The sequence below is a fragment of the Elaeis guineensis genome, chromosome 11 (assembly GCF_000442705.2).
Source record: "Elaeis guineensis isolate ETL-2024a chromosome 11, EG11, whole genome shotgun sequence".
Taxonomy (NCBI): domain Eukaryota; kingdom Viridiplantae; phylum Streptophyta; class Magnoliopsida; order Arecales; family Arecaceae; genus Elaeis; species Elaeis guineensis.
The window spans coordinates 10803650-10809350 of record NC_026003.2 but is presented as its reverse complement, the minus strand read 5'-3'; positions in this window follow the sequence as shown (position 1 = coordinate 10809350).

The following is a 5701-nucleotide window of genomic DNA, read 5'->3' as shown; positions in this document are numbered from 1 at the left end:
AACAATAATTGTATGATCATTAACTTAATTAATCTAACTCAATTTAACACTTGACTTGATTTAACTAATTACTTAATTAAATTAGACCCATATATTCTAAATCAAAAATCTTAGATGTAATCTTATTACATGACCTAATTTTTGATTTTTTCATGACCAAAGCCCTTATATACAAACACAAATTTTAGATTTTAAAATCATATTTTAGATCTAAATACTTTGCATGAAAGTAAGTATTAAAATATGAAAATAATTTTTAAGTTCTAATATATAAACATATATCACATATATGTATGTAAAATCAGATCTTAAACAAAATTTTAGATCTAAACATAATATCATATATCTCATATACTAATCATAGATCAGATTAAAGTTATATTTATAATCTAAATATATAATTATATATCATACATATGAATCAAAATTTAGATCATAAAAAAATTTAGATTTCATGCATGTATCTATTTCACATGAACTAGAACTCTTTCTAAATTAATTTTCAGATCTATGCATGCATCAACATATCAACTATATATTTTAAAATTAAATCTAAAATTAAATTTTAAATTTAAAGATCCATCCATACATCTCATGTACTAAGAAAAAATTAATTTTAAAATTTTTTTAAAAATATATATATTAAAATTCAGCATATGAAAATCTGTGGCTCTGATACCACTGTTGGATTTCGAGGTTTGGTGCATGTATATGTGCTTCAAAATTTTTATTTTCTAAATACTGTAGTAAAAAATAAGATTAAAATACTTTTAATCTAAATTTTATATGCATAAAAATATAAAATCATATGGATCTATTTCATTGCTGAAATTGATATGTGCTGAAATTTAGATTGTGATCAAATCACGTACCTGTTTCGCAATCCCTTCCTTCAAATCTGGATCTAAAAGAGATGAGGCACTCTGTTAGCCGCATAAGTATCCGGTCTCTACAAGTATCTACTTGAGATTAGTCTAGAACAGTCCTCTTTAATCTGAATTTTGGTTCTCCAAAATTCAGCCTGCTAAATCTGAGCAAAGTCTGGATCGCGATCAACACTTGATCTTTCTCCTTGATCTTCTTCTTTTTCTCTTCTCTAGAGTTTTTTCTTGCTATGTGCTGCTACCAGATGTTAGAAATCAGTAAGAAAGAGGCACCCAAACTCTTTTGGGTATGAAACTCCTCAGGACGCGCGTCCCAAGGAAAGGGTGTATAGAACACCCAAGAGAAGAGAAAGGGAGAGGAAGAGAGGGCATTGGGAGAGCCTTTGGGTGTGAGGGATTGCTGATTTTGATGCTCTAGGGGTCTTAGAGGAGATTTTTTTAAATAGGCATAAGGATTAAATCCTATTCAATCTCATAATACAAGTCCTACTTGCATTAGAATTCCTAATAACTTAAGTTATCCAACTTACATTAGGAAGCCCATTAGGCGCCAACTATTAGAGCCCTTGCACCCATAATTAGACACCATCTTTTGCACCCAAGAGACATCCCATATGAAAATCAAAGGCCCTCTAATTAATGATCATGTCCAAATTGATCAAATCAAAGTGGCACCTTATAATAACTATCAAGGAGATTCATAAGGAACTTGCACCCTTAATTTATATGATCCATAATCTTAGACACCCAATAATTGAAGTCTCATAAATCTTATTCATGTAGGTTATTAGTAGGTAATTAAGTTAGAATTAACTTATCAAATAAATAATCCTAATGGAAAGAGGAATTGGGTCTAACCATGTGCTAGCAAGGTTACAATGAACCCAATGGGTTTCTCTAAACCTAATTGATATTTTATAAGCTCAATTACTTATTTCGGGCCTAATCTCTTTATTGTGTGATCTCATATGTTCAATTCTATCTGGTAGTGAGACATACAATGATCTCTATCATCGTATCATTAAAACTCTTTTCAATAGATCTGAATAATTCTACTCTAACTCAACAAGAATTGTCGATCCAGAACAATCCTAGTGAGCTCTCACAATCTACTAGTGACACCTAGCAGTATGTAGTGACAATCCAGTAGAACTAAAATGAACCTCTAGGTATAGTTAACATGTGATTCAGCCTTCTATCGTGAGTCCCGACTAGATGGCAGGTCACGGATAAATCGTCAAACCTCAACATCGATCATATGATAGATTCAATCAGCTTAAGTCCATATGTGATTCTATGAAAACTTTTTTTCATCAATCACACTGCTATGGCCATAGACTTAAGAAGTCAGCCTCTTAAATTTCATAGAATTACTCCCTTCTACTAGGATCGATAGATCCCATCTTGATGCACACCCCACTCTTATAGTGGTCCAACTGTCGCCAACATCCACTACAAGGGCTCTTGAGATCCATGTTGATGTGTCAGTCAAATTCTAGCAGTCTCACTGCGAGCAGTAGTATCATCTCAGGTCAAAAGACCAGTCATACAACTGCAGTATCAAGAAAGTTACAAACGAGTGAGCAGACATCCATGTGACTTCTCATATTGGTCACGCTCAGTGTTAGTTGTTCTCTAATAATCACCTACACTCTTGCTCCAGTGTCTCTACACTGTAGACTCGAGACTCATCTGTCCGAAAAAAGCGATCTGTGCACTGATCTATCCGGATCAATCACCATTCTCCTAGTGATCCTATAATCAGAAGTAATTTAAGAATCAACCATCAATGACATATGCCTCAAATTCTCAACTTTTTGAGAATATGTGTCATCATCTTGTTAATCTCTTGGATGATTCATGGACACATAAACATGAATGATAATATAACTGCCTAATAAGTACAAAATTATATCCTAGAGATATAAAATGTATCAGTCAAGATTGGCTTTTAGGGCATACATCCAACAGCTATCCTCAATTTGCTATCAAAATCCTACCTATCTTTTCTCAATCATTATAGAATGATGAAGCTTGCGGTAAACTACCATAGTTTGCTAGGGTTACTGTAGACTTTTAAGAAGGATCACCAGCTTCAGAAGGAGCCAGTAAATTTAGTGAGAGTTTCATCTGCAGGACGTCGATCCTCTAAGAGAGAAAAAAAGAAAAAGGTGCAGATATTTTGTGTCGCCGATCTTAAGCAGTGCAAACCATCAAAAATTGAGAAGAGTTAGATAGAGTGTTTCTTTTGCAAGAAGCTGGATCATTGGAAAATGATTTATCTTGCTTATATAGCCACTCTTGACCCAAACAGTCCTAAAAATAAGAGAAAAAAGCAAGCGGTTGCTTCATAAGGTACTTATATGATAACTCCTTATAATTTTTCTATTTGTGATACTACTATCTAGGTATTGAATATCGAAAGTCCTATTAATATATGCAATTCACTGCAAGAACTGTGGGTAAGTAGGAAGTTTCGAGAGGACGAGCAATTCCTTAACGTTGGAGATGGATGTCTTCTTCTAGTTCTGGCCTTGAAAATCTTACAGCTAGTCTTCGAGTCCAGCAATGTCATGTTAAATGATTGTCATTATTGTCTCTCCTTTTTGATGAATGTCATCTCTGTAGGTCTTTTGGCCAAACTTGGTTACAAGTTTAAAATAAAGGATAATTTTTGTGATATCATTATGAATGATATTACAATTATGTGTGGATAATTAAAACATGGCATATACATAATATCATGATCTGTTAATGTAATGTACACAGCTAGCAAATATTCTAAATTAGATAATGTCAATGAATTCTACCTTTAGCATTGTAAGCTTGGTCATGTGAATGAGAGTAGGATTGACAGGTTGATCAAGAAATGTATCCTTGAGATAGATGATTGTGAATCATTACCTACCTGTGAATCCTGCCTACTTGGTAAGATGGCTAAGTCACCTTTTAAGGGAAAAAATGAAAGAGCCAGCGATGTCCTAGGTCTAATACAAACTAATATATGCAGACCTATGAACATAAGTGCTAGAGGAGGATACTACTACTTCATTACATTTACAAACGATCTATCGAGGTATAGGTATGTCTATCTTATGACGCATAAGTTAGAATCTTTTGAAATGTTCAAATGATTTCGTGCTGAAGTAGAGAAACAAACTGGAAAGACTATTAAGACCCTTTGATCATACCGAGGAGGTGAATATCTCACTAGTGAGTTCCTGACATATCTAGAAGAAAATGAGATTCTCTCATAGTGGACCCCTCTTGGAACACCACAACATAATGGGGTGTCAGAGAGGAGGAATCGAACCTTGTTAGATATAGTCTGATCCATGATGGGCTTTGCGAGTCTGCCAATCTTTTTTTGGGAATATGCTCTAGAAACTGCATGCTACATTTTGAATAAGATGTCGAGCAAGTCTGTTGATAAACTCCATATAAGATATAGACTGGATGTAAGCCGGTGCTCTCACACCTTAGGGTCTAGGGGTATCCAGCTTATGTCAAGCATTTAAACACAGATAAGCTTGGATTGAAATCCAACAGATGCTTGCTCTTAGGGTATCCAAAGAAACTAAAGGATACTATTTCTACCTCACTGCAGAACAAAAGGTGTTTGTCAGCAATCGGACACTATTTTTGGAAGAGTTTCTTGGTGAAGGAGCTAATACCTGTAAAATTAAACTTAATAAAGTTTATAAAGTGGAAGGATCGACACACACAGAATTAAATTTGATTGATGAATCAAATCCAGAGCTCGTAGAGGCTCCATTAAAGAGATCCAGTAGAGTACTGCATCAGCCGAACAGATACTATGATTTCTTGATCCGGGATGGTGTCCTCATCAAACTTGATGAGAATGATGAGGATCCGATCACCTATATAGAGGCCATGCAAAGGGCCAACTATCAGAAATGGCTTGACGCCATGAAATTCGAGATGGAGTCCATGGAAATCAATGGTGTATGGATACTAGTTGATCCGACTGAAGGGATAAAATTCATAGGGTGTAAATAGATTTTTAAGAAGAAAAGAGGAGCGGACGAAAAGGTAGAGACCTATAAAGCTTGTCTAGTTACCAAGGTTTCCATCAGCGTTATGATATTGACTATGATGAGACGTACTCTCCTGTGGCAATGCTCAAGTCCATCCAGATTATGCTGGCTATCGCTGCATACTTAGATTATGAGATCTGATAAATGGATGTCAAAACCACTTTCCTTAATGGGAAGCTGGAAGAAGAGGTGTATATAATACAACCTAAAAAGTTCACATCCACAAATGAGTCGAAAGTGTGTAAGTTGAAAAGGTCTATTTATGGATTTAAGCAGCGTCTAGGAGTTGGAACATATATTTTGATAAGGTGATCAAAACGTATGGCTTCTTTTAGAATGAAGAAGAGCTTTGTTCTATAAGTGGACTTCTGATTCTGTAGTCATCTTTCTTATACTGTATGTGAATGACATACTATTACTAAAAAATGACATCCTGACTTTGTAGAGTGTGAAGCTGTGGTTATCATTATAGTTCTCCATGAAGGATTGGGAGAAGCATCCTACATCCTTGAGATGAAAATCTATAGGGATAGATCTAGAAGATTTCTTGGATTGTTTCAATCCACGTACATTGATACTTGTTGAAGTGGTTCAACATGGATAATTTCAAGAAAGACTATCTTCCGATAGACCATGAAATTACTTTTTTCAAGAAAGATTGTCTGATAACTTCTGAGGAGAGAGAGCCATGAATAGAATACCATATACTTCGACAGTGAAATCTATCATGTATGCTATGACATGTACGAGATCGGATGT